The sequence below is a fragment of the Orcinus orca genome, chromosome 2 (genome assembly GCF_937001465.1).
Source record: "Orcinus orca chromosome 2, mOrcOrc1.1, whole genome shotgun sequence".
Classification (NCBI taxonomy): Eukaryota; Metazoa; Chordata; class Mammalia; order Artiodactyla; family Delphinidae; genus Orcinus; species Orcinus orca.
Genome location: NC_064560.1, coordinates 72274848 through 72288243, shown reverse-complemented (window position 1 = coordinate 72288243; position 13396 = coordinate 72274848). Strand labels below are relative to the sequence as shown.

The 13396-nt window shown below is 36.5% G+C and overlaps 1 long non-coding RNA gene across 1 annotated transcript in view; it reads right to left on the bottom strand.

Moving 5' to 3' along the window:
• Positions 1-7174, bottom strand: part of LOC125963421 (uncharacterized) — a 134992-nt gene extending 127818 nt beyond the window's left edge. Inside the window, exon 1 of the long non-coding RNA XR_007475384.1 lies at positions 7066-7174. This is a non-coding gene — a long non-coding RNA (uncharacterized LOC125963421). The remainder of the gene's footprint in view (positions 1-7065) is intronic.
• Positions 7175-13396: the final 6222 nt, after the last annotated feature.

Sequence of the window (13396 nt, the reverse complement as noted above, 5' to 3'; positions counted from 1 at the left end):
CACCCTAGAAGAAGAACAAACCAGAGGTCTCTGAAACTCGAAAGGATACATTTCAACCATCAACAGTCAAATGACAATTAATATTTGTGAAATATCATCTCAAAAACAATTTTGTTCATTGTTTATTTTGTAAAACTGGCAGAATAACTTATTCTACATCATGTTCTAAGTGGTACTTATAAAACATACTGGGACGTGGCACTGTTTTTGACATATTGAGGGTCAATTGTGTGAAGAACCAAGACAACAAACCCATCAAACAGCAGTAAATGGAGGTCTTTGTCTTTAAGTTATGAAGAATGTGCATATATTTGATCCTGACAGCCAGTAGTCCTGCAGATTTCCGGGCATAAGACAGATGGCAGTGCAACCAAGCTAGACTCCAGACCTTCCCTCTTTCCCTCTGGGTCTAACTCCTATTATCCACTTGTAAATTAACCTGTCAATTTATCAATCAACACCATCTTGATTCTCCCCTGTTCCGCAGCCCAGCCTTGCAGTGAATTTGCCTCGTAAATAACTGGGAGCCCCGTGTTTGTTAGTATTGTGAATGAGTTTATTATCACTTTGATGGCTGCTATGAATCACAAATGCTGCTGAGAGGCTGATAAGAAAAAAGTACATGCACACATTAACAGGGTTGAAACTATTTTAGAGATAAAAGATGGAGTAACTGTGATAGCAAATCATTTAAATTGAAAAAAATGACTAAAAATTGTATTTGTGTGTGTGTGCGCCTGTGTGTGTTGGACAACCCCCTGCTTAAAGTAAAAGAGAGAGAAATGAATCGACTTTCATTTGCACTGTTCAGAAAAAGTATCTGCAGGACGACCCTGGTGGACAGCAGTGTGCCTCCAAGGCCCTGTAGGACAATAGCTTTATTTAACGGTCTGGATGCAAATTTCAGAAAACACCAGCCTCTATTCTTTACAACCCGTTGGCCAGGTTTACACTTTAGATGCTGCATGGGAACTTTAAAGAGAAGAAAACAAAATCTAAAGTTAGGTGTGTGTATTTATATATATAATTGTATTTGAGTAATATACAAAAATGTAGCAGTATCTAGTAAGCAAATGAGGCTGTTTGGTAAACTTAATACATTAATAAACAATTAACATTAGAGTGCTAATTATTTTGCTTCACCTGTTGTCATTGAAAGAGTTCCTTATTTGATATGTAAAATTACATTTAAGTAATTTGAAGTTAGAAATTCTTCACCAAATGCTATGCATGTTAAAATACATGTGTAATTATGAGACTGTACATTTTCTACAATTTCTAATATCAGTTTTTCTAAACATGATTATTATTTTATATTTTAAATCATATTAATATAAATCAATGATTTTATAGATTACACAGCATCATATTCTGATGATTAGGAACTATATTATTATATTAACTCAGATTATATTTGGAAAAACTACACTAACTATAAAACTGTACGTCTGACCATGTACATAACTTTACAGCAATTTTCAGTTTGTAGCAAGTAAATGTAAACAAACTTTTTAGGTTCATGTACATATGTGTTTTCTTTAAAAGCACATTTAATCTCTTATTAAATGTATATTGTATTTTAAAACACAGTGAGACTACTTCTTGCAATAGTTCCAATTTGGCGCCTGGCTTGTTGGAAAAGTTTCTAAATGTGGATCGTAAATACAAACAACAATCACATTACAAAAATTATGTGTAATATAATTATTATGTTTTCATTATGTAACATGTGTGCCATTTGTAGGTGATTTTAAAATATGAAGACTTCCTGATAATGTTATTTAGGTAGAACATCATGAAAAATATTGTGAGGCGTGCCACATGTGTAAAGTTCTCAAGCTTGTATGTCAGTAACAAACTATTAGTTGTCACATGGGAAATACTTTGGTACATTTAAGGCAGTACGTAAAAAGGAATATTCCTTGAACATTATTACACCCAATATATCATCAGTAGAAATGTGATAAAAAAATGAAACTATTTGTTAGAATGCAATTTAGGGAACCCGATAGGTTGTCCATTTTGTTCAGTTTATAATTAAGATAGTGTTTAAATCTGAAATGAATTCTATATATGCATGTTCAATAGGCTGTAGCCCAACAATAAGAATGGAATCACATCTCATTTTATTGTAAATTGTGTAATAAGTGATAAGGTAAAAAGGAGAGCTAAAATCCTTCCAGCAAAAATGAAACAGAGCGACCTCAATTGCCCTAATTCATTCTGCTTTTTTTCCTTTTTTTTTTTTTTTAAAGTCTCTTCATTTTCCCTCTGTTCACATTATTAGCTTACACATGAGTGCATTATTAGAAAATAACAAAGCCAAACAGGGAGACTTCGAAGGAACGGGAGATAGGTTCCTTCGACAGCTGAAAGGTATTCTCGTTTCATTTGTTAGGAGTTGCAAAAATAGTTTTATAGCCAGGGAGGGACAGTGACCTTTCTCTTTCAACAAGCTTGGTGGTTGGTCTTTTGATGGAAAAACTAGGGGATACAACATCTGGTAATTTGTGTTACTGAGCTTAGCTGAGGTCTTAACGATGTAAGCAGATTATTCTTGAAGAAGAACAAAAAAAATTCCGGAAGACTCAATGGACTATTTAAAGTTATTAGGCAGTGCATTCTAACACTTCAGAACTCTTTTCTGATTCATTTTCCCTTTAAAGCTATGCGTTCCAAGCAATTTTTTTTTTTTTTCAGGTCTACCTCCTTCCAATTCCAGTTGACTTTTTTGGTGGTCCACAGCTGTTTTGTCATTCACACTGGCCTCTTTTTTTTTTTTTTTCCATCACAGCAGAAATGATTACTTTGCTGATTAAATTTTCTCCTTCAGAACTTTAGGATGCTGTCTTCCACCCTTGGGAGTCATTGCTGACCAGAAGGGTTGAGCAACACCAAATAGCAACAGCTAAGCTTCAGCAATTTTAAAGAAAGGAAAAAATGTGAACGGGAGCAGTGCATGAAGAAAACGACCCACCCCACCCAGGATTCCAGGCAAAAAATAAATAAAAGATGGTACTAAGTAGTCGCTGTGGGATATTTTTTCCCACATGCATCATATTAAAATCACATCATCCAAAACTTGTGTTTCTTACTCTGATAAAAACAGTTTGGGGTCCATGTAATATATTTGCATTGTCCCTTGTAGGAAAAAAATACAAATGAGATTAATTGTGCACAGCTTGGAAAGATTCCTAGCATTCTTTAGAAAAAGAAATAGCTAAATTGGAGTTAGTCAGTGGATACACATTAAGATGAATATTTAAGTTTATCTGATTTAACTCTGGCTAAAATATATTACTGTAACTTTAAGTTTTAACTCAAACTCTTACCAAATCAAAGTGCAGAGCACAAAAGATGGATGCACAGACTGTAACCCACCTGGAAAGCAGGGGGATCTGGGACCCATCAGGCCTGCCACCTCGACAGGGAGCTTATGTAAGCACACAGACTGGCTCTGCGATTAGTGCTTCGCTTTGCAGTGATGCAATAAAGAAAGCAATCGCATTACTCACCAATTTCAATCTCTCCCATGCCCACAGTCCTTCTGCATGGCAGCACCTTGTACTAGACTGCTATTTCTTCAAGTCAAAGGTATTCACAGAGGGCAAAGTAGTGCAGTACCCCCCCAAAAAAGAAAAACAAAAGAAAGAAAAGGAAAAACCCATTTACATTCAGATTTTAAGGGTTCATATTGGAAAATAACACCAGACAACTTTTAACCTTAAAATATCTACACAATAAAGTTAACATCATATTTGTTAGTATTTAAGCAAACCACTCTTCATTGATTCATAGCATATTGAATACTGGGTACAATTTCCCACATTACAATAGTTTTCCACATGTTGTCTGGACTTTCTGTTATTGAGAGAAATAAGAGAGGTCTCTGACACATACACACAATCCAGCTCAGATTATGTTTGAAGGACCTGATAGACTAGATATATTTGCATTTTATATTATATTATATTACCTTCAGTTTTGCTTTGGTATATTCTAGTTTTATCAAATATGAACCATTTATAATTAAGGATCCCATTAGATAAAAGAGCAGTCATCTACTTTCCACCATGCTTTGAAAGGTTTGCTCTTTTAATAAGATGGACATGTAGATAAACTTTTTCAAATTAAGCTGAAAACTACACTGATCATTTCAATTTTGTCAATTTTTGCTCAACACAGAGTTTGAATTGATAATATTTGAAGCTAACAGAAAGGGTTAGTCACTTTATATTCTCAATTTACCTTTATATTCAATAGATTTTAAAAAAATAATAGTAATTTACTGAAGTTTAGTACTTTTTCCTCTCATTACTAAGATGCATAGTGCTTCAAATTATCCATGTCAGATATATCTTGAACATTTGGTATTTGTTTTTCCATTGGATCTGCCAGTCTCCAGTTATTCAAAGCAGCATTTGTGAAGTTCTACCTCAGGAAAAAAAAAAAAAAAAAAAAATATATATATATATATATATATATATATATATATATCCATTTGCAGTTAGAAGAGCAACTGTATTATCAGGGCACTGACAGATAGGCAATTGCAAAAAAGAGCCCACTGAAACAGAGAAACTGATGAGATCACAAAAAGATAGTTTCTCCTTCAAACTTATCTAGCTTTTTGGCATTAAAATTTGGAGCCCCAGCCCATCTTAAAGGCTGATACATTTCTTAACCAACAAGGGGTCTCTGCTTTGCTTAAGAAGACAGGTCGTAGAGAGCTCTGAAGCCAGTTTGTGATTTGGTAAATCGTAGGACACAAACATGGTTTCCATAGTGGGATTTTACTTTTTTTCCCTTGAACCATTCACATGATTTCAACTACTCTCTGTATACATCAAATGCTTCAAATAGGAAGAAAGGATGGGCAAGAACCTCTCATCTTTGATTGTTTTCTCTCCTTGCTCTAAGAATATCAAGTCATATCATGGTTCACATTCCATTTCTGTTTTGTTCCATTATGAACCTGCCTTGCTACTTCTATCCTTAGAACACCACTCCTAAATTGTACTTCCTTAACCATGTCTCTACATTTCTAACAGACCGAAAGTACCACGTTGATTCTTTCACCACCCTGCTCAAAGTCTTCAGCTGGTCATGGAATACAATCTAAATCCTTGGGTGGCTTTTAAAGGCCATTTCCAGTCTGGACACTACCGATCATTCCAGGTTCCTCACTTAGTTTTTCTAGTAGGAAGATCACATAGTGGCAAAGGCACCATACTTAGATTCAGGAAACCCAAATTTGAATCCCAGATTAATATATAGCCACTCTGTTCCGTTGAGTAAGTCACTTATCCTCTCTGAACATCAGTTTCCACATACAGAAGGCTGACAGCTAGTGGCCTATAGGAAAGATGTGGGGCCAGATGTATATTTTGCTCCAGAAAACTTACTTTACTCTTGCATTATCTGTATGGCTTTGTGATCACCAGTATGTGTACCCATACCTCATCTGTAAAAAAAAGAGGTAATGATATCTGTCACACCATATTGCTGGAGGGTTAAATTAGGTAATGCATGTGAAATCCCCAGGCTGGTGCTTGTTAAGGAGAGCTTCTCCATAAAACTCAGTTAAATCTGAGCCTGAATCACTTGATTACATCCATCCTCTGATTCTAGGATGTAACTAACTACAAATAAGTCCTGTAATTGTCCACGTCTGGACTTTTGCTCCTATGTCTTCTAAGACCACTCTCCCTTCTCTGCCCAGAGAAGTCTTACTCATTCTTCAAGACCAGGCCTAACTGTACTCTCTCTCCATAAATCATTACCTGAATTTTTGAAGAGGCAATGACCTCCAGCATAGGTCTGAATGGCAGCAATAACCCTTTGAGGCTTAGAAACTTCAGGCCCAACAGGAAATTTGATATCTTGGAAACCAACATTCTCACGTCCTAGGTGAGGAAGCCAAAGGCCAAGAAGTTAATAAGACCAACCCAAGGCCAGAGAACGAACAAAAGAATGGGACTTAAACCTGACTCTCTGATCTCTCCCACCAGTGCCTTTCTTTCTGTTTCTCAGATTACTATGTGCAGGGTTTTTTTTTTTTTTTAAATTACATTGTTTTATCTTCCTTCACTGAATTGCAAACCGCTGAAACCCAGGGATGGCATCTTATGCGTATGCTTGTGTATCTTATAAAACCTAGCCCTGCACCTTGCAATATTCAATAAATGTTTTGAATAAATGGAGAAAAAAAAAGGCAGGAAATTTTTCATGACCCAACTTCTCACAAGCAGGTACTTAAGGGCTCACAGCATAATTACTTTATGCAAAGATTTTTCAATGTTTCAAATGCACACAGATTAAGAATTTAGTAAGTGCTTTAAATGGATCCTCTTATTTAACTTCAAAATGCTTTGAGGGAGTTACCATTATTGTCAACACCATTTAAAAATTAGGAAAATAGTTTATCTATTTTGTTTATCTTCTCAAAGAACCAGCTTTTAGTTTTAATGATCTTTGCTATTGTTTCCTTCATTTCTTTTTCATTTATTTCTGATCTGATTTTTATGATTTCTTTCCTTCTGCTAACTTTGGGGGTTTTTTGTTCTTCTTTCTCTAATTGCTTGAGGTGCAAGGTTAGGTTGTTTATTTGAGATGTTTCCTGCTTCTTAAGGTGGGCTTGTATTGCTATAAACTTCCCTCTTAGAACTGCTTTTGCTGCATCCCATAGGTTTTGGGTCATTGTGTCACAAAAACAGATAGATAGATCAATGGAACAGGATAGAAAGCCCAGAGATAAACCCACGCACATATGGACACCTTATCTTTGATAAAGGAGGCAGGAATGTACAGTGGAGAAAGGACAGCCTATTCAATAAGTGGTGCTGGGAAAACTGGACAGGTACATGTAAAAGTATGAGATTAGATCACTCCCTAACACCATACACAAAAATAATCTCAAAATGGATTAAAGACCTAAATGTAAGGCCAGAAACTATAAAACCCTTAGAGGAAAACATAGGCAGAACACTCTATGACATAAATCACAGCAAGACCCTTTTTGACCCACCTCCTAGAGAAATGGAAATAAAAATAAACAAATGGGACCTAATGAAACTTCAAAGCTTTTGCACAGCAAAGGCAACCATAAACAAGACCAAAAGACAACCCTCAGAATGGGAGAAAATATTTGCAAATGAAGCAACTGACAAAGGATTAATTTCCAAAATTTACAAGCAGCTCATGCAGCTCAATAACAAAAAAACAAACAACCCAATCCAAAAATGGGCAGAAGACCTAAATAGACATTTCTCCAAAGAAGATATACAGACTGCCAACAAACACATGAAAGAATGCTCAACATCATTAATCATTAGAGAAATGCAAATCAAAACTACAATGAGATATCATCTCACACCAGTCAGAATGGCCATCATCAAAATATCTAGAAACAATAAATGCTGGAGAGGGTGTGGAGGAAAGGGAACACTCTTGCACTGCTGGTGGGGATGTGAATTGGTCCAGCCACTATGGAGAACAGTATGGAAGTTCCTTAAAAAACTACAAATAGAACTACCATAGTACCCAGCAATCCCACTACTGGGCATATACCCTGAGAAAACCAAAATTCAAAAAGAGTCATGTACCAAAATGTTCATTGCAGCTCTATTTACAATAGCCCAGAGATGGAAACAACCTAAGTGTCCATCATCGGATGAATGGATAAAGAAGATGTGGCACATATATACAATGGAATATTACTCAGCCATAAAAAGAAATGAAATTGAGCTATTTGTAATGAGGTGGATAGACCTAGAGTCTGTCATGCAAAGTGAAGTAAGTCAGAAAGAGAAAGACAAATACCGTATGCTAACACATATATATGGAATTTAAGAAAAAAAAATGTCATGAAGAACCTAGGGGCAAGACAGGAATAATGACACAGACCTACTGGAGAATGGACTTGAGGATATGGGGAGGGGGAAGGGTGAGCTGTGACAGGGCGAGAGAGAGGCATGGACATATATACACTAACAAACGTAAGGTAGATAGCTAGTGGGAAGCAGCCGCATGGCACAGGGATATCGGCTCGGTGCTTTGTGACCGCCTGCAGGGGTGGGATAGGGAGCGTGGGAGGGAGGGAGACGCAAGAGGGAAGAGATATGGGAACATATGTATATGTATAACTGATTCAGTTTGTTATAAAGCAGAAACTAACACACCATTGTAAAGCAATTATACCGCAATAAAGATGTTAAAAAAAAATTAGGAAAATAAGGCTGAGACAGTTTAAGTAACTTGTCTTAGGCCACAGAGCTAGAGAGGATCAGGGCTCAAGCAAGATCTCTCTCAACCCACAGCCCCGCTGCTCTTCAGCAGCAGAATGAACCAAGTTCTGAAGCCACCTTTGTAGCCCTTCTTAGATTCATAATGTTCCACATCATACATGTACCTACTGTCATTACTCTGGATAAGAATATATATTAAATAACGTAAATCATCTAATCCAAATAACCTTCTCATATCAAAAATTTTGATTGCCATTGGAAGTCTCCTTGGTGTTGTCTTGGCCATCTTAGCCATTTTGATCTGCCCACCACCACCCTGATAGAGCTCTCATGAGATCATAAAATACAAAGATTTTTCTAGACCATCTCCCAAACTTGTCTTTTGGGTTCTGTTTTTGCGGTTACAACTATTTTCAGCTAGGCCAGCAGAGTATTTCTTCTTGGCCTATGCTTCTTACTCCAGATTACTCATTTTGTTTCTCCATTCATTTAACCACTGAACCTTACCGATCACCATTATATGTTATCCACTGACACAGACTTGTCCTGGCCAAGTAGTAAAGGGCAAGTAAGGTAAAAGGAAGTAAACATGAGGATCCCTGGATGAGATTTGAGAGACATTTTGCAAGACACAGGGTGGACATACAAAGCGGGCAGTGGTCACTTCAACTTCCTTTTGGAAGGAGGGTCAGGGGAGAATGGGTCACTTGAGCTGAGTGTTGAAAGATGGGCAGATCTCTCCCATCTTGACATTGAAACAATCATAAACTGTCTTCCTAAGCAATTTCGTTACCCAGGTTGATTACCGCTGCCTCACCACTAAAACATCCCTCTAACCGCCTTATTATTTGGAGCTTGTGGAATTTTAGCCCCATAGATAAGAATCTCTGCAGGATGAGTACAGGAAACAGAGCATCACTGCAATAAAACAAAAATACTTAGAACTCAATTGCATGTTCAGCCTCTTTTGTTTAATTTCTGTATATATGATCCTTATTTTTAGGTATAACTTAAAATATTTAATAACATTTAAATATATTATACATTTAAATATATAATCCAATGACTATTTCATGATCTCTCATTTAAACAAATCATAAAATCATGGCTTGAAATCAGATGTTTAAATCTGGAAGAAAACTTGGAAACAGGTTAAAGTCAGGTGAGACAAATAGGTCCTAAGCAACATGAGGGTCAGGGGAGTCATCTGATTCAGCATTTCAGAGCCAAAAGTGGCACTAATCAGAGAATTAGACAGAAAACTGAGATTCAATACATTCTCACTGTAATATATATATCTAATGATACTTCGGATTTCTATAGTACAATATGTTTATAATGGACACTTTTTTCACATGTACATTTTCTCCCTTCATTGTCATAATATCTCTGTATCTTAAGCATCTGTATCTTGTAAAACTCCCATTTACAGGTGAAAAATGAAGCAAGAACACACATGCATGAATCAATTCAGCAAACCCCTATTGAATGCCTATGTGACAAATACTGTTCTAGATCATGGGGAGAGCACATAAAGCTAGTAAAATAGAGTTGCTCCCTACCCTCATGACACTTATTATCTTTGGGGAAGCTTTGCAAAGCAAAGAGGTTAATTTCCATGGAAGAAGCTGCCAGGCTATAGTGGTCCTTCAGTTGTATCTAATTCAATTAGTCCAAAATATTTAAAGCTACAAGGCTACAATGGTCTTGCAGTACTAAAACCAATAGTTTCTACATAAAACAAAGACGCATTACAAATCTAAATCAAGTAGTCCAAAAATTTCAGACCATTAGCTGCAAAAACCTGAGGCAATTGTACTCTCAAGAGAACAATTTGGCAGTGAGATACCACCCACCATGAACTAAGATAATTATCCAAATCCCTGGACTGGGAAAAAAGTACTAGTGGAGGCCAAAACTTATGAAGCAACTCTCATCAAGGGCATATGAGTTTTGCATGTCTATATTCTACCCTAGGGATTTCTATTGCAAACCTCAAGGCGTGGAAGAAATTTTCAATCATCATGCCAACTACCAAAACCGGGGATTGGGACCATGACTTTGCACAGGGCTAGATTCTTTCTTCCTTCTTCCTTTGTCCTGTCAACTCACTCATCTCAGAGCAACAGGTCAGCATTCAGAGGCCAGGGGAGATCATGAAATTGGCCTCCAAAGGATGCTATGCCTTTAGTTATTTTGGATTCTGATTCATTAGCAATTAGAAATCTTACATTTTCCAAAATTCAACAGAAACCAGAACTACGTAAATAGTAAATGATTATAAATGGTTATGAAAATGTAAATTTTCATATATTTCCCATATTTATAGATAATCAAGATTATATAAAATGAAGCTTTTATAACATTTATTAGATATATGAATAGCACAACTCATTAAACACTGTACCTCTCTCCCTGACTTTCAAGACAGAAGAGCTGTCAGATTAAAAAAAATTACTGATTGGTTTTCATTTGTTTTTAATCGAAATATGCTTCATTTAGTCTTGAAAAGGAAACTGCCAATTTAGGACAGGAACTAGATCATCTGCTCAGGGTATGGAAAGCATTTCTTAAATAATTCATGGCAAAAACTTACCCTACTTTTGTGATATGAAAATGGCTTGTTACTTTTCTTGGCTTGTAAGTGGATTCAACCAGTTGACTGTTTTGGTTTCTTGGTATTCAGAAGTAGGAAAGCCTTCTGAAAGTTGAATCATATTTCAGATCCCTCCTGAGTAGTTAAGTGCACACCCACACACACAACTTTTCCTATAAACACCACATGCCTAAGCACACATTAAAATTAGACTTTTCCTATCAAGAGAGTGGGGGTGTAAAATATGCATCACCAGAGAGAAGTACTCCTGTCTGCAAGATGCAGTATAGCACGGGACTTCTTCAGTAGGTGTCATAAATCTAACTCAAACTCTCTGAACTGCATAATTTGTCTTTCCTCACTAATAGTTCCTCATTCTTCATTCCTTGTGAAATGCATATCCTCCATTTTAGTTAGAAAATGTGGATCCTAAATTTCAATCTGACTTTGGAACCTAACACTCGTTGAGGACACATCCATGTTTCTTTCTGCCTAACACTGAATGGCTTTATATTAGTTGACCTTGTTGATGTTCTTTAACACCAATATATGTGGTCTTGTATTTGACTGGACATACGGCTGGAAGAGTAGTTTCTTTCATTTAAAAATCCCTTTCTATACAAATCAGAACAATTCTAAAACTATCAAACATGCTATATTCACATCTTAAAATATACTTGAGCATGTGTTTAAATAGTCTTATAATGTACAGGTTCTCCTTTTGACATTTTCCATATTCACTTCTAAACAAACCCAAAGCTTCAGGTCCTAGGGCAATGATGGAGTAAGGGTTAACTCAATTATCTTCGATAGGCTTTCTGTTCTTTCTAACAATGAGACAATGTAGTAATTGGTCCTGCCAAGGAGAGAAGGTATGTGAAAATCTCATGATAAAACTGGGAAAGAATGTTTCGAGGTTTTTCTCCATGATAAAGATTAGCAGGGGAAATCCGTATAAGTTTGCAGCATGGAAAGTATAACTTTCTATGGAATCTTCACTAGGCCCTGAGGCAGATGTTTTTCATCAGCAAATCCTTTTTACTATTAGATTTGTGAGGCCTGTTAAGAACAGCTTTGGGAATTCCTATGTAGGGGCAGCCAGTGCTCAAGTTTAAGTCAATTAAACTAAGTCTGCCAAAGCAATTCTCTATGCTTACTGCCAAATCCTGCCTGTGAACAAGGAAACTTAACTTTTATCTGCAGAGCAGGGATAATGTGAAGCTGCTTCAGAACCCAACAACAACAACAAAAACAAAAACAGCTTGGCTTTTGTTTAAATAATAAAAAAGATAATTCACTTTAAAATCAGGCATGTGTCTTAAAATGATTTTAACTTAGTGTTCTGTAAGTGATCACTCACTCAAGTCGGAGAAGAAAAGTTGGTGGGGTATGAACAATAATATTAAAATTTGCATTAGTAGCTTAATTGCTAACATGCAAACAGTTTAAGAGAACAATAGGCCTGCAAAAATTTTCTATTTGGCTCATAAAACCAAAAGTAGCTCAAAATTTTTTGTACTTTAGATCTTAAGTATGAAGTTATAACCATTCTTGATAAAAATCTTTCAACTAAGAGCATGCTCATGTACTAAACAACAATTTATTTTGCATCAGCTGTATGCCAGGCACCAGTCTGGGTGCTGGCAATGTGCAGCTGCTATCTCTGAGAGGCTTGCTGTCTAGCGTGGGAGAAACATAGGAAGATAATTATTCCAGGGAAGAAGATCCAGATCATGAAGCACTGTGTGTTTGGTTAGGAAGAGCCTGAGTCAATGGGAGTGTTGAATATATTTCAACAGTGGAGAATGCAGTCAGAATCATCTTTAGACAAATCACTCCAGTTTCAGAGTGCAGTCAATGGATTTCCAGGTACTTGGGCTGAAGCAGGAGGCCTACAGAAAGTGATGGCAGTCACTGATCAGGGATGAGTGGGGACAATGATAAGGAGAGGGAGAGACAGATTTGAGAGGAAATAAAAGAGAAGGCTTAATGGTATTGTCAGAGATCTCTCAGAGAGAGTGGGAGAGATGGGGCTGGGATCATTTCTAGGCTTTATGCTCAGACAATTAGATGGAAGATGTCATTTATCAAGAGACAAAGAAGGAAGTTTGAGGAGAAGATTACAGGTTTAAAATGAGTAGAAGTCTACTCACGTGTGTGGATAATATCCTTGTCTTTAGCAGAATATCCCTGAGCAATAACATAGGACATCATCACTGTATTTTAGGGATAATTGAAACCATGGGTGTGGATGAGTTCATTCAGGGTAAAGGATACAGCCTCAGCGTCAGGCAGACAAGGGTTTATATTTAAATGTCTACTCCGATGTTTGCTTGCTGTATAACTATAGCAGTCATTTGACATTCTGGGCATTAGTTGTTCTATACTAGGAGATATAATATTATCCACTCATAGGATTCTGAGGAGAAATAAATAAGTTAATCTATATAAAATATCAGTGCATAGTAAGTGGTTAATGTAAATAAACCATTATAATTTTTGTTATTATTTCTATTATTACTATAAGTATGATGATCAGAGGACATGGAGCCTA